Source organism: Pungitius pungitius, unplaced genomic scaffold (genome assembly GCF_949316345.1).
Source record: "Pungitius pungitius unplaced genomic scaffold, fPunPun2.1 scaffold_25, whole genome shotgun sequence".
NCBI classification, from domain to species: Eukaryota; Metazoa; Chordata; class Actinopteri; order Perciformes; family Gasterosteidae; genus Pungitius; species Pungitius pungitius.
This window is the reverse complement of record NW_026909837.1, coordinates 1,004,192-1,029,882: the sequence shown is the minus strand read 5'-3', so window position 1 is coordinate 1,029,882 and position 25,691 is coordinate 1,004,192. Positions and strand designations below refer to the sequence as shown.

Sequence of the window (25,691 nt, the reverse complement as noted above, 5' to 3'; positions counted from 1 at the left end):
ATCATTTTGGTGAAGATTTCGTCAAAATCGGACCAAGCGTCTGGGAGGAGTTCGCAAAAACGTGTTTTTCACAAAATTCAAAATGGCGGCCATAAAACGGTAGGCGCATTTGCATACCATGATTGACTTTTTTGTAGAGCACATCCAAGAGCACCTGTGTGCAAAATTTCAAGTCAATCCGTAAAAGTGGACAAAAATGTCCCCAGAGGCAGCACTTTAGGGGGCGCTAGAGAGCACTTTTTTTCATCGCCAAATTGCGCGACCCCAAGAATATATAAATTTTTCGCACTTCTGAAGCGCACGCAAAAATTCAAGAGTTTTTGAACATGGCAAAGGCCCCAAAAGTGCGATTGAAGTGGTGAAATAATAATAATAATAATAAGAAGAATTCTTGCAATTTCAATAGGGCTTTCGCCCGACTTTCAGTCGGCTCAGGCCCTAATAATAATAATAATTCTTGCAATTTCAATAGGGCTTTCGCCCGACTTTCAGTCGGCTCAGGCCCTAATAATAATAATTCTTGCAATTTCAATAGGGCTTTCGCCCGACTTTCAGTCGGCTCAGGCCCTAATTAAAGCTGCAAGCAGCGATGAACGGGCCTTCGCCTATTCTCGCACGTCGGGGCGGGGCGGCGGTCGGCCGGGCTCGCGGGTCAAAAAAGACTAAAGAGACTAAACAAATCACTCTCGGGGCTGCCATTCAAACCTGAATCTGCGGCCTCGCGAACGGAATCCACCGACACCAGGCTGTTGCCGAGCTGCAAGAGACCTGCAGAGTAATTGTTACGGGTCTCGGGCACGATGACCACAATAAGTATCACAGCAACACTTGTCTCGTTCTCCAGTTTGCGTCTGTATAATTGATTCAACACATATACACATCCAGTGCATTTTTCTTGTCCTGTATATCTTAGATATCATAAATGCAGTCTCATTTAAGGTTAATTCCCAGAAATATCCACCTGTAATTACCTTAGCTGTTATTACGGCCTACTATAGTTCCCATTGACCAACTACATAAGGGATATTTCCACACCATGTTGACTATGATAAACGTATACAACTCTTATTCACATATGGACATTGCACTTTAGAATGTATATTCATTAACTCAGCATGTACCAAACCATATTGTCATGTAAAAAAACCAAAACATGACCAAACATGACTAAATAAATCACTGCCCTTGCATACTGAACAAATATTGCATTCTGGATTCATTTAAAGTCACATGAGGAGTCTTGTGCATGCCAAGAATCAAACCCTGGTTTACTGCGCCAGGGGCCAACGCTCTGCAGATGACCTATATGGTCCAATACAATTTCACAATCGAAACGTCACTCAAATAGGATTGGTGCCTCTCTTGCAAAAATACAGCGAATTTTAATACTTAAATGAGAGCTAAAGGAGAAAATAAACGCAGTAGGTCACATAAGTTCTGTCGGATGTTCAAGTTGCCCAGAAGGATGAGCGGCGAGCTGTCATCTGGAAGTTGTAACTCTTCCATTCGTTGTAGAAGTAAATAACTTCTTCTCTGGAAGGATCATTTTCCGCTGTGGTCCAGTCGACTTGGGTCTTTGCCACGATTGCCCGCGGTGAAGCCCACCTGTGCCGTGTGGTGGAAGAAAAAAAGAAGGCCAAATTATTACATCCATCGACAGTCACACGATATGGAATGCTGTTGTACGAATGCGGGAAGAAGTCTTTTACAATTATGCAGACAGAACAAAATATACATAAAGAAATGCTTTCCCACCTCGCTGGAGTTGAAAGCCACGTGTCCCATGTGCCATTCCCAGTGATGTCCTCAGACTGGTGGCATGACTTTGCACGGGCCATCTGAAAATATTTGAGCACCAACGTGTATTATCAGAATACGATTATGGCTGTCAACAGATTATAGACAATTGACTAGTTAATCACACGTTTTGAAAACATTTATCTTGATTACAATATTTTTTTCTCTTATATTAACTGTTTACAGTTTAGTAATTTGTTGTTTCAACTCCATAATGAGCTTGACGTGTGTATATTATTTCTTTGGAATGAGGGGCATATTAATCATATCATTTAATGTTAGATTCATGCTCATTGTGAAGGCAATAAATATATAACATATTGAAAAGCATTGAAGACGCACAATACATTACGTGTCATTTAGCTGCGCCCGGCTGCACGCTGCGGGCAGATTATAGACAATGAAGTTAAACAACAAAGTAGTTAAGTTAGCTGCTGCGAGCACGGTTCTACTCAAAGTGTGTAAATAAAGTGATTCAATCGGGCCAAGTTATTTAGGGCACACGGAAACGTAAACAAAGTGGCGCTGATAGAGTGAAGAGGGGTCTTTTATCCCCGTGAAGCTACCGTAGTTAGCTTAGCTAAAAGACGTATGCTGGTTGTTATTGTTCAGTGCTAAATAAAAACCCTCTTGAATGTAGAACACAACTCACGTCTGGCCTCATACCATGACAGGCACATTAATGTTGACAATTAACTTCGTTAGCCTTGTGTTCACCTTTCCTGCCGGTCCGTCTCTGACCGTAGTCGGAGTTTGCAGGGGGAGGCGTTGCTGTCTGCTCCAGGGCCAAAGTACTGTCGGCTAAGTAAACTTTGGGGTTAATTCCCTTCGTCCCGGGGTTGGTGAATAAAAGTCCGCTTTACTTTCTTTGAGGATTTATTAATCTAACACTGAGTAACACAGTTACAGTACAGACAATTCTCCGGCCGCTACATCCACTCCGTCATCACAACAACAACACAACTTCCTCATGCGCTCTCCCCCTCCGTAGCCCGTGCGTGTAGCTCTTAAAGGGGCCGCACCATTTTCTCTAGTAACATCACCATGACGTATGTTGCAGAATACGTCTATTTAAATCCAGATGTAAATATATTGAACTGTCCGTGTTATTTGTCCAGGTTAGATGTGTCGTTACTCGCAACCAGCTGCCCGGTCCGCCAGCTGAGTGCCTCAGTCTGCTGTTTGATTCTGTTCATGTGCCACGGAGCAGCTTCTGTCCTTAAACTGAAACGATTTTCACAAACCTGCTCTTAAGTGTAGTTATTTAAGTCAAACACATCAGCAAGGAGCGTAAACTGAATCATTTTGTTCGTTAGATCAGACGACACGCGTTTAAAAAGAGGAGGAAAAAAAAATGATTTCGTCGGGGGTCGATCCCACGATCATAGCATCGGGGGGCCAACACCTTACTCACTGAGCTATTCTTTCAGATGGATTTGAGAATTCGAAAACTCAATGAAATAGGATTGGTCACTCTCCGCCAAAAATACAGGTAATATTCACACTAAAAAAATTATAACTGCCTTCCTGTTTGTTTTAGAGAAAATTCCTCAGAGACTTTTTTAAGTCTCCCTTTAATACATTTGGTAAAAAATCAGCGGACTTGTCGGTCAAACAGGGTGCGGGCGGGGCTTCGTCAAAATCTTCCAGGGGGCGCAATGGAGGCAATTTTTCACTTTTGATCCAAAACTGCACATCAGGTCTGTAAAGGTCATCACGTAGAATACTCACAGAGGTTTTCAACAGTTTTGGAGTGTGCCGAGGCTCAGAAGATGTGCTTGAACTTTCATGCGGAGATAGCGTCGTCACAGCCACAAAGTTGGTCCAAAACTCCCAATTCTCACTGTGAGCCATCGTCACAGTCTTACGTCTTATATTCCCAGATTTGAAGTTGATCACATTAAAGGGCTAGGAAATGGACATGTAAATGTAGAAACTTTGCATTGACCTAAGCCAATAGGTGGCGCTATACTTTTTCGAAAATCACTGCATGGCATTACTTAAAGGCCTACACAAGCATCATGAATATACATTTCTAGCCAGAAATATCAATGTTCCTTGGAGTTATACCATTTTCCGTTCTGGAAAAAAATCTTCCAAAATTGTCCAAACTGCACGCACGCTCACGCCCAGGTAGTTTTATGAAAACTCTTGATTTTAATAACTTTTGACCCCAAGGGTGTCAGGAACCACTTGCCAGATTTTAAAATGGATCGGATTTAAACTCTCGGAGGAGTTCGTTCGTTTGTAAATGCAAAAATTGAAGGAAATGGCAAAAAATACACAGAATCACCACAGCGCCCCCTAATGTTCAAATATTCTGGGAAAATTTGGGGATGTTCTAGGACTCATTGTGAACATGTCCTCAAAATTTGGTGAAAATGACGGTTAGAAAAAAAAAAAGTTATAGGCCTTTGAACTTTCAGGACACAAACCTACAAACTTCATTGGTCCATAACGTTATTGAAAAATGAGATATCAACATTCTTTCAATAACTTTTGATCGCATCGAGCCAACGATCATTTTGCCGAAGATTTCGTAAGAATCGGACCAAGCGTCTGGGAGGAGTTCGCAAAAACGTGTTTTTCACAAAATTCAAAATGGCGGCCATAAAACGGTAGGCGCATTTGCATACCATAATTTTTTTTGTGTACAGCACATCCAAGAGCACCTGTGTGAAAAGGTTCCAGGTCGATCGGTAAAAGTAAAAAAAAAAATTAACATTGCGGCCACTTTGGGAGGCGCTAGAGAGTTCTTTTTTTTCTCCTCTAATTGCGGGACCCCAATCATACGTCAATTTTGCGCACTTCTGATGCGCGTGCAAAAATTCAAGAGTTTTTGAACACGATATAGTCCCCGAAAGTGCGTTCGAAGTGGCGAAATAATAATAATAATAATAATAATAATAATTCTTGCAATTTCAATAGGGCTTTCGCCCGACTTTCAGTCGGCTCAGGCCCTAATAATAATTCTTGCAATTTCAATAGGGCTTTCGCCCGACTTTCAGTCGGCTCAGGCCCTAATTACAAACTATACGAAAATAGATGGACATGTGGACCCTCAGTATGATCAGAAGACAACCAAAACAGAGCCTCTTGCAATACTCTTCAGAGGCCAACATTTTGATATCCAAAAAGTAGATAGGGTTATAGATGGCAGACTGCTAATGGTGGACATAGAAGGGAGGGGAATCAGATTAAGGGTTCTAAACATCTACTGCCCCACTGAGCTGCAGGAACGTGTAAAAGTGCTCCAAGCTATTCAACCTTTAGCTCACTGCGGGAGGGAAGTTATTATTGGGGGCGACTTTAACTGTATTTTTGAAGCAGCAGACAGCAGATCAACCTCTGCTGTAAAATTAGATTCTAGTTCCCATACACTCCAAGGCATCATAAAAGATTGCAAACTAGTTGATACTTATAGACAAAAAAATCCAACATCTCCTGGGTTCTCCTCTGGTACTTGGACTAATGGGAGAACCTTCTCGCGTATAGATCTCTTGCTCACTACACCGGGAGTCACAACGCTTAACAGCACAATTGAGCCTACCCCCTTCTCAGACCACCAAAAACTTACCAGTGCCCTGGAAATACAGGGGCCGTGTGAGCTCGGTCCAGGTAACTGGAAACTAAACATAAGCCTGCTAGACAAAAAAGAGGTGACAACTAGGTATAGGGAAAAATTTAACCAATGGCTCACCCTGCAGATATTGTTTGACTCCTTGGGAGAATGGTGGGAGGATATTAAACGGAAAACGAGATGTTTTATCATGTCCGAAGGGAAAAAAGAAGCTGTAAAAAAACGAGCTTTTCAAAAAAGAATGCAGGAAACGTTACAACGTTACTACCTACTGTCTGGCTATGAGGTGAATGAAGACATACAAAAATTGAAGAAAAAAATGAATATGCTGTATAATGAAAAGAGTAGAGGGGTGCTCACAAGGAGCAGAGTGCAACACCTACAAGAAAACGAAAAGTGTACCCGCTATTTCTTTAATAAGCTGTGTAAAACCAGGCATTGTATCGAGGGTGTGTTAGACAAACAAGGAATAGAGATTAGCGACCCCCCCCAACGTTTTAAGCACAGTCAACTCCTTTTATTCTGAACTCTACCAAGAAAAAGCACATGTGAACAGTTGACTCCTTTCTTTCTATCCCACTTGTCTAAAAAACTCAGCAACTCAGAAAAAGACCCCCGTGAAAGAGAATTGACAATTGGGGAGCTAACTATGGCAATGAAGAGCATCCCGGACGAGCCCCCCCGCCCACACCAAACAAAGCAAACCCCTAGTTTGCGACAAAACAAAACAACTAACGTACCCCAGTGATTAAACACGCGATAGCGCATCGGCTACCACGTTATCCGAACCTTTCATGTAACAAACCTGCAAATTGTAACCCTGCACAATCAGAGCCCATCGCATAAGGCGACGATTGTGATTGTACATTTACTTCAGGAACACTAAGGGATTGTGATCTGTAAAGACCACAACAGGCAAAGCACTAAACCCCACATAAACCTCAAAGAACTGAAGGGCTGGCAGAAGTGCTAGCGTCTACTGTTCGATGGTAGAGTTCCTGGATTGACACTCACTAAACCTACGAGAGAAAAAACTGACGGGACGGTCCACTCCGTTCTCGTCTTCCTGCAAAAGAACACCTCCTGCGCCGACTGTGCTAGCGTCAATTTCAAGCTTAAATGGTTTTTCGAAGTTAGGCGCAGCCAACACAGGGGCGTTACAAAGTAATGCTTTCGCGGACTCAAATGCTGAACTGCATTCCTCTGACCACCTAAACGGCACCTTAGGACTGAGCAAGGATGTAAGAGGGGCCACTACTGTCAAAGTTTTTACAAAACGTACGATAGTACCCCACCATCCCGTGAAACCTACGCAGTTCGCGGCGAGTAGAAGGAGCAGGGAATCCAACCATGGCTTCAACCTTGCTAGTGACGGCACGCACCTGTCCCCGTCCCACCTGCTTCCACAAATAGGCCAGTGGCCTTACCGAACTCGCACTTGGCCAAGTTGAGGGTTAACGAAGCCTCCGCCAACCACTGAAAAGCCATTTTCAGGGAGACCAGATGTTCGGCCCAAGTGGACGAATGAATTACCACATCATCAATGTAAGCGGTACAGTTTGGTACGTCAGCAAACACAGTATTTACTAACCTCTGAAAGGTAGCAGGAGCGTTGCGCATTCCGAATGGCATGACAGTGTACTGTAGAAAGTTGTCTGGTGTAACAAACGCTGAAATGTCAGAGGCCCGAGAAGTTAGTGGCACCTGCCAATAACCTTTTAACAGATCTAGCTTACTCACATAAGCAGCAGAACCAATTCGGTCAATACAATCATCTATACGAGGCAGAGGGAAGGAATCTGGTATAGTCACAGTGTTCACGCGTCTATAGTCCGTGCAAAGGCGAGACGTACCGTCTGGCTTAGGGACAAGAATACATGGAGAACTCCACGAGCTGTTACTGGGTTTTGCCATGTCGTTCTGTAACAAATAATTCACCTCCTTCCGCATAACCTCTCTTTTGGTGGCATTCACACGGTAAGGGTGCTGCCGAATAGGAGCAGCGTTCCCCACGTCCACATCATGCTCTATCACTGTTGTGCAACTGGGGATATCCTGAAACACACTCAAGAAACTGTTTATCAGCACGATAAGATCAGCAATCTGATCACTCTCTAAATGCTCCATGTGTGAAGGAAGGCTTTTCAATACCTCCGAATTATACAACCGGGCACATTGCTGTAGCGTATGGCGTAACACTAACCCGTCCTCCTGTTCCTCCTCTAAGTCCCCACCATGTTTCAGCACCACCGCACCCACACTAGAGACGGTAGGCTGGACCGGCGTACCTGAGGAGCTGTTGGGAGAGGCACGCACAAAATACGGTTTAAGCATGTTAATGTGACACAACTTGGAAGAGCGTTTACGATCTGGAGTTCTGATCACATAATTGGTGTCGCTGACTTTCTTTTCCACCATGTACGGTCCAGAAAACCGAGCAGACAGAGACAAACCAGGGATTGGCAACAAAACAAGGACTTTATCCCCTGGTGTGAAAGAACGGCTAACAGCCTTTCTGTCATAGCGCATTTTCATGCGCTTCTGAGTTGAGGAGAGAGACTCTTGAGCTAGCATGCAGCAATCTGGCTCCTGGAATCACCTGTTGGAAAGGGGAGACAACAAGCAGACACAGAAACTGGGGAACGTAACACAGTGGAATAGAACTCCAGGTCACGACGGGTTACAAAAAGAGTTCTATAATACCTTTTGGGATGAGCTAAAAGCCCCCTTACTGGCAGTGTTAAACGAAAGCTTCTTAAGAGGGGTTTTACCCACATCTCTACGAACAGGCTCCATTTCTCTACCTTTTAAAAAAGGTGATAAGAAGGACCTGAAAAATTGGAGACCATTGACGTTGCTGGGAGTGGACCTTAAGATACTATCAAAGGCCCTCTTTTTCCGAATACGACCAGTGATTAATCAATTGGTCGGAATAGAACAAACATGTGGGGGTACAAGGTAGGTCCATGAACGACAAGGTAGGTCCATGAACGACAACCTGGCCCTAGTCAGAGACGCCTATTTGTTTGCAAAAGATCGTAACCTCCCTCTATGCATATTGGGGCTAGACTTGGAGAAGGCTTTTGATAGTGTTAGTCACCAGTACCTAAAAGCCATTTTGTCTCATTTTAATTTCGGCAGCCATTTTAGGGCATGGGTAGACTTGCTGTATACCGATATAACAAGCACAGTCTCTGTAAATAAAACAAATACAGTACCTTTTTTGATCAGATCAGGTGTTCGACAGGGTTGTCCACTTTCCCCCTCATTGTTTATCCTAGCAATAGAACCCCTAGCGTGTGTCTTAAGGAAATCCCATAATATCAGAGGCCTTCCAATCCCTCGGGCAACAGGAAAAGAGGCAAAACTTAGCTTGTACATGGACGACCTAACACTTATCCACACAGACAATAGATCAGTAAGAGACACATTGGCAGTTTGTGACAATTTTACTGCGGCTTCTGGAACCAAAATAAACAAAGAAAAATGTGAAATGCTTCGCCTAAACTGGAGAGAGCCCGTGGAACATTTAGGCCTCATACAAAAAAACGACGTAATTAAAGTCCTAGGATTACAAATAGGTAAAGACATGGAAAACTGCAACTGGGAGACAAAATTACATGATGGTTCATGATGACCTTGAAAAAAAATATTTTTCAATTCATATGGGGAGGACAACATGAAAAACTAAAACGAGAAATATTGTACAGGCCTTTAGAGAAGGGGGGAAAGGATGTCCCAGATATAGAAAGCAAGCTAAAGGTTATGTTTGTTACCCCAATAATCAAAGCTTGTTTGATGCCCGAAGCAGCCCCAATTTGGGCGCATTTTGCGATGTTCTGGGTCGGTCGGGGTGTGCTTAGGGCATGGGACAAGAGACCCATACAAACCAGGCCAAAAATGTACGATACAGTTTTTTCATGCATAAAAAAAGGAATAACCCAGCTGGCACATGATGAAATCACAAGAAAGCAGGTAGAACATATACTGTCACCACACCACTCAAAGCTAACCCCCTAAGCACACTAACGGAAAAGAAAACAAAGGTAGTGTGGTCCAACATGAATGACCTAATTCTAACAAACACTCAGAAAGATTTGGCTTGGCAAGTTGCTAACCAGTGCTTACCTACAAGAGTTTTTCTCGAGAGAAGAAAATGCACTCGCAGTGCAAAATACCCCCGACTTTCCTGCGGGGATAGTGAAACTACACAACACCTTTTTTGGTCATGCCCAGCAGCCAAAAGGGTCTGGTTGATAGTGTCACCCTGGCTACAAGCATTATTCAAACTCCCTGTCTGCTATAATGACATAGCTTACGGCAGCCTACAAAACCATAGAACAGATGAAATTAAAAAATGGTGGGCAGTTATATATTGTCTAAAAGAAGGTCTGTGGAAGGCAAGAAATGTACGAGTTTTGAAAGGTCACTCCATCCCACCAGAAAATAATTTTGAACCTGTTTATAGACTATCTGTTAAAAGACACGTCTACAACAAGAAAGAGAAAAACTTGACTAAGTGGAAAATCCCTCAAACGCACCTCTTTTTAACATTTTTTAACAAAGTGTAACTAATGATGGTGGTTTAACTAATGCAATCGAAGTCACTTGTTTTTCTGTGTTTTTCTCTTATTTGGAAAAAAAGAAAATGAGAAACTTTTGTTAAGATTTTTTATCTAATACTTGTTTTTGTATAAGTGTTAAGTGCCCCTTTGAAGAGTGAGGTTAAAAACAAATGTACCCAAAAAAGTAGAAAAAAATGCCTGTAAAAAGTTTGTCTTTTTCTGTGCAAATTTTGTAATGGAATTAATAAACGGCTGAAAATTGAATTGGTTCACCCAGGGCAAGCTCAGCCATTGCACTCCGGCCGTGTTGACCACTGCGAATTCCTAAAATGTGGGAATCTTGACTGCATAATTTGTGGTAGTGGGGGACTGCATCCGCATTCTGATATTAGTGTGTATTAGATATTAGTGTCAAAGAAAAACCAGTGCTTTTCACTTGCACACATCTCTTTGAACTACTGTTGGTCCCCAAGATTGAGCCTCTTTGCCAACAATGGACCTGTTTACTCACCACTGGAGTTTTAAATCACTGAGTGATTGTCTGAATTAACAGTAAACCAACAACATTTCAGGAGGGCCTTACAATTTTTGATTGAAAAAAAATCAATGACTTTTGAGGTTTGTTTTGGGGTGGTTCCATTTTCGGACAAAGGTGCCTAAAAGTGAAAAACAAACCAAGGTTCTGTTTACACATCACTGGAGTCTCTGGTTGAGCTTTGGAACAAGTCTCAAATCACTGTCTGAATTTAAAGTGAAATCAACAAGATTTCAGCAGGAGCTTACCTTTACCTTTAGATTTTTTGAGGAAAGGGGGTTGGGAAATGGGTTAGGCATTGGACACCCGCAGCTCAACCACTCCCTACCGCAAGAGGGATTACTTGTTCGACAGGGATATAGGGCTGCCTTCCACCTGATTGGGCTACTGACTTTGGTTTCTCTTCAATACGCATACGTTTTTCGCCTTTTACTAAAGACTTCCGTTGAGAGGAACAACAATGAGTTGACCTTAGTTTTTGCCAGGCTCTGCTATTTGGCTAAGCCTCATGTACTTGTAAGAAAAAGAAATTAGTAGGATGGAAGAGCCTGTCGTTTGAGTAAACTTATTACTGGAGTCTGTGGTTGAGCTTTGGATCAAGTCTCAAATTACTGTCTGAATTTAAAGTGAAATCAACAAGATTTAGGCAGGAGCTTACACTTTTGATTGCAAAAAAACGAATGATTTTTCAGGGCTGTTTGGGGTTGGTTCCATTTTTAGACAGAGGTGCCTAAAAGTGAAATCACTGTCTGAATTAAAAGTAAATTCAACAAGAGTTCATCAAGAGCTTACACTTTTGATTAAGAGGAAATCAACGATTTTTAAGGATACAGGCTGCGTGGGGAGTGGGATGTTAAGTAACAGGCGACTGCCACGCCCATTTGTATGAGCCGCATACAAGAGATGTGATTTGAGAGATGTGCTAGTTCATTCGGTCTGGAGGCAAACATTCTAGTGTCATCGCTTCTCGGCGTTTTGGCTAAGATCAAGTGTAGTATCTGTTCTTATCAGAGGAAGTCAGAGCTGTGCGGTGTATGGAGCGTGGAGGATACAACAGTTGCGGTGGCCGAGAATAGACAATCATGTCTATAGGGATGCGGAACTCTGTCCGCTTCATTTGGAAGGTCACAGAGGAGGAGAAGAATGGAAGAAGGGAATGGTTTGTGCGCACTGTCCTAGTGGGAGCACTGAAGATTGACCCAGTCCAGGTGTACTGTCTGCAGTGGAATGCAGCGGGTGGAGGGTTCGATTTGACGCCCAAGCCCCTGTATGAGAGAGTGATGGAGACCGCGAGGGAAAAGCGGGAGAAGGGCCCTTCTCAAAGTTCCGAGTCGAGGCGCTCTACAAGAGGAATTCAAAAATTATTACGGTCCATATGTACAACCCATATGTGGGCGATGAGTCAGTAATTTCCTGGTTGGCGAAGTATGGGAGACCTCAGTGAGAAACCTGAGGGACAGTTTCGGCATCTGGTCTGGGCGACGGCAATTTAAAGTTCATCTAGAAGACAATCCTGGTGGCTGCGGTGGGTTACGGCATCCTCCGGCTTATTTTAGCATTGGAGAAGACAGGGGTTTCCTCTTTTACTCCGGTCAACCCAGTTTTTGCAGACAATGCCGCAGTTTTGGGACATAGCGTGGCCATGTGTGGGGCCCCAAAGACCTGTCATGGCTGCGGAGGAGAGGGGCACTGTGGTGGCGGGCGTGGTTTCAGCTCGGCTGCAGGTGCGGGAGAGAGGGGGAGGGGCTCGGGGAACAGTGCCAGGTGAGAACGTTTGGTAATCAGCTGGCGGGAATTGATGTGTGTGTGTGTGTCCTCTCCTCCCTATTTAAGAACAGTGAGGCGAGCGACCGAGAGAGAGGGCGAACGAGCGAGCAGGACGCCGGCGAGCTGTATTAAATAAAGATATATTGAAACCAAATTACCCTGGTGTCCAGTGCCTTCCTCCTGAACCAGCCACGCACACCGTACAGGCACATTGTCCGGGACTGCCCAGTTCGAGCGCGAAGCTATGCAGAGGTGGCAGTACAGGAAGAGGTATCAATCCTTACCCCATTGGAGGAGGCGTTGCAGAGGCTTTCCGAAGAGGAGGGACGGGTTGCTGCAATGAACGAGGCCGGCGCAAATATGGGTGAGAGCAGATGGACACACAGGTGGTAGTGAGCCTGGGAGACTCTCTGCCGCTGATGGGTCCTGGGCGGATTGTGTGGTCAGCTCAGAGGAGGAGGACACCAGAAACGAAACAGAAAAGGGGGTCAGGAAGAGGAGCACTTCATCCGGAGGTGAGCTGGCTGAGTTCTCGGCAGAGTCAACTGAGGCAAGACCACAGGTGCAGAGGCCAAATAGGAGAAGAAGTTGGCAACCAAATGTGCAAGGGAGGATGACGGCAAATCCCCCCTGAAGGTAACCTCAGTAACCGAGTCGGACATTAGAAGCCAACAGTCTTCTGGGCAGACTACATTGGAGGCTGAAGGAACTGAAAATGGGGAGGGGACTCAACGGACGGAGCTGCCCCGGAATAGTTCACAAAGCCCAGTACAGCTTATGGTGGAGAAAGGACAGGCATATGCTGCAGGAGGTTTCGCCAACAAAAACCGACTGGAAGAAGGATTTGGACCAACACCAGACAAGCAGGGGGCCGAGGGTAATGGGGCGGAAGGGGAACATGTATGATGTATTGAATGGCCTTATTTTCAGTACTGACCATAAATGTCAGGGGTATGAGGAATGTGGTGAAGAGGGCAAGTATTTACCAATACCTGTTTCAGACGCCTTTACATGTTTGCTTTCTACAGGAAGTGCATCTGAGGGATGGTGGGGATGTCAGGGCCTTTTCGGAGGCCTGGCTCAAGGGTGAGTCCAGATGGGGAGTCGGGGGGTACACTCCTCAGGGGTCGGAATCCTCTTTGGGAATAAAGAGTTTCAAGTTCGGGACAGTTTTTCAGTGGTCCAGGGGAGGGTCCTGGTGGTGGATGCATTTTGGAGGGGGGTTTCATTTAGATTTATTAATGTGTATGCACCAGCGGAGCCGAAGGGACGTAAGGCCCTATTTATTGCACTAACAGTTGTGTGTGTCACAAACAAGGTGGTGGTTCTAGGGGGGGATTTCAATGTCTCTTTTGAGGGGTCGGGGGATTTTAGTTTGCCGTATTTGACAGATTTGGTGAAGGGGTTCATGCTGAAAGACGGGTACAGGGCTGTGGAGCCAACAGGGGAGGGTACAACATGGTCAAATTCACGGGGTGCACATAGTAGGGTTGATTTTGTTTTTGTGCCAGGTGCTGTTGCTGTATGTAAGGCAGTTGTGAGACCAGTGTGGTTCTCTGACCACAACCAACTGGAGGTGGCCTTTTTAGTGGTGGCCCCAAGTTTTGGAAGGGGGTACTGGAAGTTAAATTGTAGGGTTTTGGGGGAGGAGGCTCCCCCCCTCACACTATGAGGGGTGGGTCTCACTGAAGCCCTGTTTTGGCAATATTGTGGACTGGTGGGAATACATAAAGGTAAACATCAGGAGGTTGACTGTTGAATATTGTTCAGAAAGAGCAAGGGAAGAGAGGGGGGTTTTAGGAGGCTTCAACAGGAGTTGCATACTTGAATGGAGGCAGAGAACAAGGGGGAATACGGGATTAGCAGAGGGACAGGGAAGTGAGGGAACAATTGGGCCTGTATTTTAAAGGAAAAGCTGATGACTTCCTGAAAAGATGTAGGATGGAATCATTAAATGTGGCAGAGACCTGTACGCCCATGTTTTTTAAACAGGTGAGGGATGCCCGGTCAAGGGCGTGTATTCCCGGGCTACGGGAGAAAGATGGTAACCTTGTCTCGGATCCAAGAGGCATGGTTGGGATTGCCTCCAAATTTTTTGGGGATACCATGGGGCCACAAGAGGTGGACGGACCAGAAGAAGGAGGTTTTTTAAAGGGCCTTGAGGTTAAGGTGCCAGGGGAAGTGGTGGAGTCCTTAGAACGTCCGGTGGGTCTTGCGGAATTGGAGGAAGCTATGAAAGGGTTGGGAGCGGGAAAGGTGCCGGGGATTGATGGGTTACCGAAGGAATTTTATGCAACTTTTTGGGGAATCCTGGGGGAGGATTTTTTAAAAGTAGTGGGGTCAGTGATAGAAGGGGGCTGTTGACACTGTTACACAAAAAAGGGGAAAAAGGAGAACCTGGGAAATTTCAGGCCAATAACTCTCCTCTGCGTTGATTACAAGATCATCGCCAGAGAGTTGGCTAGACGACTCCGATCGGCTCTACCTCATGTGGTAAATGTGGATCAGACATGCGGGGTGGAGGGGAGAAAACATCCAATGGAATTTAGGGCTGGTGAGGGATTGTATCCACTGGGCGGAGGAACTTGGGGTGCCTCTCATGCTGGTGGGGTTGGACATGGAAAAGGCGTTTGATAGGGTCAACCAAGGTTTTTTGGCAGCTGTCTTAGAGAGGATGAGTTTCGGACCAATTTTTCGGAGGTGGTTAGGGATTATGTATACAGGGGTTGGGAGTAGGGTGGTAGTGAATGGGGATATGGGGGATCTGGTGCCACAGCAAACAGGGGTGAGGCAAGGGTGTCCACTCTCACCACTGCTTTTTGTTTTATATGTTGAACCTCTAGCTTTAGCTATTAGGGCGGATGCTGAGATTAAAGGATTGCGCCTTCCAGGAGGGGGAGAAAGAGACTTGAGGATGTCTCAGTATGCAGATGACATGACTATTTTTAACAACGGAGAGCTCCTTGCTTCGTGTTTTGGACATCTTGGAGTCCTTTTCAAAAGTACCCGGGGCAAAGGTCAATGTGGGAAAATCCAAAGTCAAGTATTTTGGACCATGGAAGGGGAGAGGTGGGGTGCAGTTCGGATTGTCAGAGTGCCAGGGTCCAATGAGAATACTGGGGGTGGATTTCGATAAAAGCGAGAGTGGGCGGGTGAACTGGAGAAGGCGACTGGCTGGTGTGAGGTCAAGAATAGGAAGACCCGACGTTTATCCTTAACTGGGAGGGTTTTGGCAGTCAAGGCGGACATCCTGCCATCAATAATTTACCTGGCGTATGTTTTCCCGCTGCCTCCGGAGTATAGGAGAAGATTGATGTGGGATGTTTTCTCCTTTGTGTGGGGGGGATATGAGTATGTGAGGAGGGACTGGATGAAGCAAGGCGTAACAGAGGGTGGGAGGGGAGTGCCTGATGTTCCGCTTAAATTAGATGTTCTTTTCTTTTTGCTGCAATGGGGTAACATCCCCCAGTGGTCACTGGTACCACGTGCTGCTCATGTTTTGGCTGTCCTTTCCCCTGAGGAATTTGGTGAAATGGGAGAATGGGCGGCCGAAAGGGGAAATTATTCCACCACATTACAAGCAGATGATAGGCTGGGCTAAGAGGCCCAAGGAGTGCGGGGAAGGGGACCTATGTCTGGATCATAGGAGGCTATACAAGGCCTTAGTGGCAAAACAGGGACCTGTGAGGGTTCTCGGAGTCGGCAGAGACGAGTGGAGTTTTACGCAGCACAAGGAGCTGCCAAACCGACTGAAAGACATCAACTGGCTATGCCTACATAAGAGGATGCCTGTGAGGGATACTTTGTACAGGCATGGCCTGTCAAGGCTATGCTCCTGTCCACGGTTAGGTTGCGGCAGAGACAAGGATTTGTGCCATGTTTTTTGGGGATGTGGGTTTGCAAGAGCAATGTGAGGAGAGCTGGGGTTATTTTTTCCGAGATTAGGGAGACTGTTTTATGAGGTTTTGATGTTGGGTGTGGGATTAAGAGGACGAGGGAGGGAGGGATTTTTGTTGTGGTTAATTCTGTCAATGGGGAAGGCAGCACTGTGGGATGCCAGAATGGCCCTTATTAAAAGTAATGAGGGAAACAAGGTAGAAAGTATTGTCACGAGGGTGAGGGAGAAGCTGCGCCAGATGAAAAGGGGGGAGGAGGAAAAGTATGGCTACCATGCAGCTAAGGAACGATGGAAGGGAGTGTGGCCCTAGGTGGTAGGGTTTGAGTTCTAGAAACTGTATTATGTATGAGTTCTGCATTGTATTATCTGTATATTGTATTTTTGCTGGTGTAATGGATGATGTAAGGTAATGATGTGTAATAAAAAAAAAAATCTGTTCTTATCAGTTTAATATCTGATATGTCCTCTATATGAGGACTACATATTAAGCCGATTTTTAACTCTGGGAGATGAAAAAGGGGCTTGCTCTGCTCACTCCAAGCATTGACCCGGTATTGCAGCACTTCCGGGAACGGTGCAACCTTTATCTTGTGAAAAAAATAACTGGTGACCCAATTCATTGGTTTAGTCTAGGTAGTTGGTTTTGCTCTGTGTACAAGTCTCAACTGGAGATGGTCCTTTAGGCTGAGACTTTTGGAAAGCAAATGATATGTTTACTCATCAATTGTGCCTTTATTTTGCATTTCACACTGATCACTGATTTTAAATTCACTGATCTGTGAGGACGGTGCCATCTGGGAACCGTCACCCCAAGTGCTCTGTCTGGGAATACCATTCCTGTCTCTGTCACTACCAACTTATACTTACCTGGCAGGGGAGATACCATGATCACAAAGGTGGTTCACCCAGGGCGAGGCTCAGCCATTGCATTCCGGCTGTGTTGACCACTGCGAATGGGGGTGAGCCGTACAGTAGTGCAATACATTCGAAGACCATTGGCTTACAATCCACAGTAAAACTTTCAAAAATAGCCCCTCCAGGTGGACTACTCATGGAATGTTTGATTAATGTTTGTTTACTTCCTGGTAGATCTCTATTGGCTCCTGAGCTAACTATTCATGCAATGTGTGATTAATGTTTGTTTACTTCCTGGTCGTTCTCTATTGGCCTGAGCTGATAGATATATCCAAAATTGCAACATTGTTTTTATTTACTCTTTTGCTTTTTTACAGGACTGCTACATGGACTTCCCACCACTGGAATACATGCAAACATTATCACTTCAAATGGTAAATTAAAAGGCGTCCAAAATGTTTTACCTGCTTTTAATGTCATTTCGACTGATGATCTTCTTTATTGATTGCATGAGTGGGAAATCTTTTGTTGTTTGTATTTTGATCATTATTGAATACATTTTCTACAGTGGTTTCTCTCGCCATGGAAACATATAGACATCGATTTTGTTTAATATACTTATGTTTATATTGTTCTTGCCTTTTTTTCTTATTTTGCAGTATCTTATTCCAATTCACCAACTCAAATTTCTCTGTGTAACATGCATGGCAATAAATGGTTTCTGATTCAGATTGTGATGCCTGAAGTTATTATTGAATTGTGCAGAAATAGAAAATCTAGAAAGTATATTTGTAGCTGTTTATTTACTGTTTCTGAACTTATTTAAAATAAAAACTATTCTTATGACAATTGGAAGTGATTTGATATTTCAGAACTACCTAATGTTTTTATTCAAAACATGGATATTTAGTTGGAATGCTTCAAGCATTCCAAGTATTGTTCTTCTTTTCTTTATTCCGCCTTATTAGTTGGAATGCTTCAAGCATTCCAAGTATTGTTCTTCTTTTCTTTAATCAACTTATTCTGCTATTTCTTCCGCCGCACCTTTCAACTCCTTCACACTTTCAGCTATTAAGACCATTTATTAAAATATTATTATTAAATATTAAAATGTTCAGCTCCTTCAGGAGAGGTGTGCTATGACTTTTCAGCTTTTTAGCTCTTATAATTGAATTAATATAAATTAAAAACATCAAACTTTTTAACATGGTTTCCAATGGATTAAATTTTCAAATCCTCTCAAAACTTGTTCAACTTTCAACTTTTTCAGCTTTTCCAATCTTTCAGCTAGAGACACCATTTAAACTTTAAAATGTTGACACAAGTCTTAACAATTTCATTAAAAAAACTGCTTGTTGTTATCTATTATAGGTTTTTCATAATCACTAATTATGTTTGACTAGTTTGGGGGTCCTTTTCGAATTTACAATGTGCGCTAGAGTGCAGACAAAGTCGGAAGACAAGAGAGGGTCCATGTTTTGTAAACTGCTAGTAGAGCAGTTTTAAAACACATAGAGACATAAAAACTACACTCAAACGTTCGGTAGAGTCTTGTGTCTCTGAAAATGTCATTATTTTTTGGCTACTTCAAATAGTTTTGCTCCAGGAAGCATTTGTTTGAGGTGTGGGTTCTCAGTAACTGTCTGTGGGCTAACAGCAGCTGCTCCGTTGCCGCGCCAACGAGCTGGGGCTCTTTCTGTGACTCACAGCTGATCCTAATTAGCTGATTAGTGCAGCCTGACATGACCTCCTTCTCTCCACCTTCTCTCATCATTTCAAACCCCCATGGAGGGAGTTCTTACTGTAATGTTTGATGAGGCCTTCTAATATATTCTGTCTCTCAACCCCCCCACCCCCCCACCCACTCCCCCAATACCATCATTTCAAAATAAAAGCTGCAATGATTATCTGTAATTTAGCCATGAAGCTTAGGATTCAGCTGTTTTGTTAAATACGTATTGCTCTTTCAAATAGTACTACAACCACTACTAATATTTCTAGTACTACTAGTATTTCAAGCCCCATGGAGGGAATTCTTACTGTAATGTTTGAGGCCTATTAAATAATATATACTGTCTCTCAACCCCCCCACCCCTCCACCCACTCACCCAATACCATCATTTCAAAATAAAAGCTGCAATGATTATCTGTAATTTAGCCATGAAGCTTAGGATAAAGCTGTTTTGTTAAATACGTATTGCTCTTTCAAATAGTACTACAACCACTACTAATATTTCTAGTACTTCCAGTAGTACTTCTAGTATTTCAACTGGTATTATTACTAAAATGACTTTTACTACTACTTGTACTACTAGTATTTCAACCCCAATGGAGGGAATTCTTACTGTAATGTTTGATGAGGCCCATCAATTAATAACTTTAGTTTTATTAGCTTAGGGCGACTGTGGGTGAGTGGGGAGCGCGGGCGGCCGTCCTCCAATCTGAGGGTTGTTGGTCTGATCCCAGGCCCGGCTAACCTGCATGTCAATGTGTCCTTGGGCAAGACGCTTAATCCCAGCATTGTTCCTTTAGCTGTGACTACAGTGTGTGTGAATGTTAGTTACTGGTTGGGCAGGCGCCACTGTGTATGGTAGGTCCTGTCATTGGTGTGTGAATGGGTGAATGATGTTATGTAGTGTTAAGGTGCTTTGAGTGGTCAGAAGACTAGAAGAGCGCTGTACAAATCTATTTTACCAAGTCCATTTGCTTTGAATAACAAACATTCTGTCTCCCAAACCACCCCCACCCAATTCCATTATTTCAAAATAAAAGCCTCAATGATTATCTGTACCTCAACAATAGGTACACCACAATTGCTTTCAAATACTAGTGAAACTAGTACTTACTTCTACTGCTGCTAGTACCACTAGTACAACAATTACAACTATAGTACTAAAACTTATATTACTACAAAAAATGTATTTTTTAATTCTCAGGTTTTATTATTTCTGTTTTTTTTTGTTGCAATTGTTTCAAGTTCATTTCAGCTTTTCTCATTTCTGTATTTTCAGCCATTTTTAAATGTATTTCAGCCCTTTCTATTTCAGCAATGTTTAGAATAATTTCAGCTTCCTACGTTTTAAGCAACTTTTTGAAATTAATTTCAGCTTTTATTATTTCTGTGATTTCAAATTCATAGAAGCTTCTCCCATTTCAGTTTTTTTGCAATTGTTTCAAGTACATTTCAGCTTTTCTCATTTCTGTATTTTCAGCCATTTTTAAATGTATTTCAGCTTTTTCTATTCTTTCAGCAATGTTTAGAATAATCTCAGCTTGTTTCATTTCTGTACTTTAAGCAACTTTTTGAATAATTGAATTAATATAAATTAAAAACATCAAACTTTTTAACATGGTTTCCAATGGATTAAATTTTCAAATCCTCTCAAAACTTGTTCAACTTTCAACTTTTTCAGCTTTTCCAATCTTTCAGCTAGAGACACCATTTAAACTTTAAAATGTTGCCACAAGTCTTAACAATTTCATTAAAAAAACAGCTTGTTCATATCTATTAAAGTTTTTTCATAATCACTAATTATGTTTCAGTAGTTTTGGGGTTTCTTTGGAACTTAGAGTGGAGTTTTCCAGATTGTCCCGGGATTTAGAGTGAGCGCCGTGTCAGGATTCAGTAAAAAAAAAGGAGGCAATTTTATCTTTACGGCCACAATATTCACTTTTCAGCCTTCATTTAAAAAGAAAACATTAGCCGTGCTTGTGTTGGTTGGACTCGTATAAGTTTGAAATCTCAGAGTCATTTACTTTTTGCGTGAGGAGCCAGATTGTGAGACAAAGTCTGCCCCGAGCCCCATAAGCTTCCATACAAATCTGCCGACATTTAAAAAAAAAAAAACACAGCCGGTACACTTTTTGTAAACGGCTGTTTGAGCAGTTTTAAAACACATAGAGACATAAAAACTACACTCATGCGTTTGGTAGGGTCTTGGGTCTCTCAAAATGTCATTATTTTTTGGCTACCTCATATAGTTTTGCTCCAGGAAGCATTTGTTTGAGGTGTGGATTTTGTCTAAATCTCTTCACTCTCTGTGAGCTAATTAGCGACCAGCTGTTGATCGATGGCCATAAAGACGTAGCTCAGGAGTCATCCACTGCGCAGGGACGTGTAGGTTTAACCGTGTTTAGCTAACCGTACATGGACGTGCGTGTCGTGAGTTGGGACGGAGACCCGGGACGAGCAGACCGTAAGTAATGTGGAGGCTGGACGGTAAGATATTTCAAACATGTGAGCGCGATAAGTGCTAGAGTGCTAGCTAGCTAAACTGCTAACGAGGCTACTCCCCGCTGGAGACTTAAAGCGGGGGTGTGACGTTGTTTCTTCGGTGTTGTCATTAAGCTGCAGGCACGCGAGTTTATTTTCTTACGCGAGTGATACTATTAATAACCTTTTCACGGACCACTAGAAGGTCCGTAGGTTAATAAGCACGTCAAAAGTAACGGGGGAGGGGCGTGACGTTGTTCCTTCGGGGATTGAGCTGCAGACACGTGAGTTTGTTTTCTTACGCGAATGACAGGAGATCGTTTGGTCTTTATTTTACGCAACAAAGCGTCAACTTAATATACTATTTGTAACCTTTTCGCGGACCGCAAGAAGGTCCGTCGGTTTATAAGCACGTCAAAAGTTACGGTGGACCAGCCGGGGTTAGGGGGGAGGAGGAGGTCCGCTGGTGGGCGAAACTGCGCACTGAGGAGTGAACAATTATAATCGAGAAGGGGGCTGTAGTATTTGTGTGTCCACTAACATTGAATTGTCCAAGTGATACACGTAGTACTTATATTAGTCATTGGCGCTGTATGCGTCCATCTTTATCTCACAAAACCGCGCATCTCTATGACGTCATCAAAACATGACGGTTAACTTATCCGGAAGTATCCAGGGGCGTTTTTGATGGGACCGCCACGAAGCTCTCAGTAATTTCTACACTATTTGCAATTTTTTGAGACACTCACCAACCATGCAAAATGTTTTTATATTTTATTTTGACTTGTTGCCAGGATCTTCTCCTGTCTTGTTTATTCTGTGCACATGGGCAGGTGCCACTGTGTATGGTAGGTTGTGTCATCAGTGTATTAATGGGTGAGAGATGTCATCTAGTATTAAAGCGCTTTGAGCAGTCAGAAGACTAGAAAAGCGGTGTACAAGTCCATTTACCAAGTTCATTTAGTTTGAATGAAAAAGATTCAGCAATGTTTAGAAGTAATTTAAGCATTTATTAGTTATTAGTGTATTTTGTCAAATTCATAGAAGCTTCCCCCATTTCTGTTTTTTTCAATTCTTTCAAGTTCATTTCAGCTTTTCTCATTTCTGTATTTTCAGCAATTTTTAAATGTATTTCAGCCTTTTCTATTTCAGCAATGTTTAGAATAATTTCAGCGTGTTGCATTTTAAGCAACTTTTTGAAATTAATTTCAGCTTTTATTATTTCTGTGATTTCAAATTCATAGAAGCTTCTCCCATTTCAGTTTTTTTGCAATTGTTTCAAGTTCATTTCAGCTTTTCTCATTTCTGTATTTTCAGCCATTTTTAAATGTATTTCAGCTTTTTCTATTCTTTCAACAATGTTTAGAATAATTTCAGCTTGTTTCATTTCTGTACTTTAAGCAACTTTTTGCATTCCAACGCATTTTCAGCAGGAAATGCATTTTCTAGTTTAATAAAGGCTTATACACTTAATCTGGCACCCTATATTTATTTGTGTCTCTTATTTGTAATGGAAATAATGATTAATATTCCACAACGCTTCACTGTAACACATTCTGCTTTGTCAAGTAAAAGGGAGCACAATCATAATTAAAGCTGCAAGCAGCGATGAACGGGCCTTCGCCTATTCTCGCGCGTCGGGGTGGGGCGGCGGTCGGCCGGGCTCGCGGGTCAAAAAAGACTAAAGAGACTAAACAAATCACTCTCGGGGCTGCCATTCAAACCTGAATCTGCGGCCTCGCGAACGGAATCCACCGACGCCGGGCTGTTGCCCCGCTGCAAAAGACCTGCGGAGTAATTGTTACGGGTCTCGGGCACGATGACCACAATAAGTATCACAGCAACACTTGTCTCGTTCTCCAGTTTGCGTCTGTATAATTGATTCAACACATATACACATTCAGTGCATTTTTCTTGTCCTGTATATCTTAGATATCATAGATGCAGTCTCAATCAAGGTTAATTCCCAGAAATATCCACCTGTAATTACCTTAGCTGTTATTTCTGCCTACTATAGTTCCTATTGACCAACTACATAAGGGATATTTCCACACCATGTTGACTATGATAAACGTATACAACTCTTATTCACATATGGACGTTGCACTTTAGAATGTGTATTGATTAACTCGGCATGTACCAAACCATATTGACAAGTAAAAAAAACAAAATATGACTAAACATGACTGAATAAATCACCGCCCAAAACATGTTAAAGATAAGTGGCATTATAAGTACAATTTAAGTGCTACCATTTGTTAGTGCTACGGTTTGCTAGTGTTTTAGTCAAGGTAGAGTCTAAAAAGGTGTGTCTTGAGTTTTCGACGGAAGATGTAGAGGCTCTCTGCGGTCCTGATGTCATCAGAGAGCTCATTCCACCATCTGGGAGCAGGACAGCAAAGAGTCGCCATCTCGTCGAGTGCTTTTCTCTCAGTGAGGGAGGAACAAGCAGCTTGCCAGATGCAGATCGGAGTGCGTGGGTTGGGATGCAGGGTTTCACCATGTCCCGGATGTAGACTGGTCCCGATCCATTCACAGCGTGGTCCGTCAGTACCAATGCTTTGAACTGCATGCGGGCAGCCACTCGTATCCAAAGAAGAGAGCGGAGAAGTGGTGTGGGAGTATTTTGGAAGGTTGAAGACCAGTCGAGCTGCTGCATTCTGGATGAGCTGCAGTGGTCGAATGGCGGCAGCAGGGAGACCTGCCAGCAGAGAGTTACAGTAGTATTTGGTGTATTATCAGAATACGATTAGGGCTGTCAACAGATTATAGACAATTAACTAGTTAATCACACATTTTGAAAAACATTTATCTTGATTACAATATTTTTTTCTCTTATATTAACTGTTTACAGTTTAGTAATTTGTTGTTTCAACTCCATAATGAGCTTGACGTGTGTATATTATTTCATTGGAATGAGGGGCATATGAATCATATCATTTAATGTTAGATTCATGCTCATTGTGAAGGAAATGAATATATAACATATTGAAAAGCATTGAAGACGCACATTACATTACGTGTCATTTAGCTGACGCTTTTAAACAACAAAGTAGTTAGTTAGCTGCTGCGAGCACGGTTCTACTCAGTGTGTAAATAAAGTGATTCAATCGGGCCAAGTTATTTAGGGCACACGGAAACGTAAACAAAGTGGCGTTAATAGCGTGAAGAGGTGTCTTTTGACGCTGTAAAGCTACCGTAGTTAGCTTAGCTAAAAGACGTATGCTGGGTAAGACTGGAGAACGCACAAGGAAAACGTAATCACTCACCGTCAAAAGCGTTTCCACTTCGTTGAGTACATGTGGACGTAACCATCGGTGTGTAGTTAGCAAGCTGGCTGACTGGCTGGCCCGTCCGGCAATCGCTAGCTCCTCTCTCTAGCCCAGTTAGCTGTCCGTGCCGTCGAGCAGATATAACTAGACCTTAAACAAAACGTACCTCACTGGCTGCACACATCCAAGAGGGAATGAGAACACTTTACTTCAGGAACTATTACTACTGTGAAAGCTACCTTAAAATGATGATCCCGTTGCTGAGTTTTACCGTAAATTAGGACTTCACACACATGGTGGATCTGTGACATGTGTCCGCGTAAAACATGTCCCCCCCGAAACTAACCACGTAAAATTAGTTCCTACCCAAAAAACGAAACAAATATGTCTGTGCACAAACCACACAACAAATAAACAAGTTGATGAAGATATGATACAAACGACACGAATTACATTCACCTCACCAAGGAAAGTAAACTAAATCCCTTTGTTCGTTAGTTCAGCTGAACACGCAGTTAAAAAGAAGAAGAAAAAAAACACTATGGCTCTAACGGGAAGCGAACCCGGATCAAAATATTGAAAGTCCTGTGTCTAACCAACGGAGCTACGTGTCGAGCCGTGATTACGAAATCGAAAAGTGACCTAAAAAAAGAAGATTCACACACATTGCGTCAGGTCAGGGAGGTCGATCTGTGGAGACAATATTTTGAAGCATTGTTCAATAAACACAATTTAAGTCACATCAGGAGTCTAATTAATTATGTTGGGGCGATGTACAAAGTGCAAGAACTGAATAAAGACCAGTCCGCCACCCGACTGCAAACGCCAGCTCACTGACGTCTCCCAGCAGCTCCACATACGGCAGCTGTGCCAGCCGTATGTGGCTGAAACGAGTGTGACACAGCTGCTCTAACGTGTACAGTTATTTAACCTCAGCAAGGAGAGTTACCTGAATCATTTTGTCCGTTAGATCAGCCGGACACGCGTTTAAAAAAAGAAGTAACAAAAAAAAAAGTATGATTTCGTCGGGACTCGATCTCACGACCATAGGATCGGGGGGCGGTCTCTTACCAGCAGAGCTAAACCCTCTGATGGCTTTGAGAATTCGAAAACTCACTCAAATAGGATTGGTCACTCTCCGCCAAAAATTCAGGTAATATTCACACTAAAAAAATTATAACTGCCTTCCTGTTTGTTTTAGAGAAAATT

General features: G+C 43.1%; 1 long non-coding RNA gene, 1 other non-coding gene and 2 pseudogenes across 2 annotated transcripts; 3 read left to right on the top strand and 1 right to left on the bottom strand.

The window, feature by feature from the left end:
• Window positions 1–631: 631 nt before the first annotated feature.
• Window positions 632–24,881, bottom strand: LOC134112526 (uncharacterized). The gene is made up of 3 exons (XR_009945858.1): window positions 24,480–24,881; window positions 1,756–1,838; window positions 632–1,605 (listed from the first exon to the last, which is right to left on the bottom strand). It is a non-coding gene; the product is annotated as an uncharacterized LOC134112526 (long non-coding RNA).
• On the top strand, window positions 10,866–10,981 carry LOC119214689 (U5 spliceosomal RNA). The gene has a single exon (XR_005119995.1). It is a non-coding gene; the product is annotated as a U5 spliceosomal RNA (small nuclear RNA).
• Window positions 11,437–11,585, top strand: LOC119214686 (U2 spliceosomal RNA; annotated as a pseudogene).
• Window positions 16,515–16,727, top strand: LOC119214684 (U2 spliceosomal RNA; annotated as a pseudogene).
• Window positions 24,882–25,691: the final 810 nt, after the last annotated feature.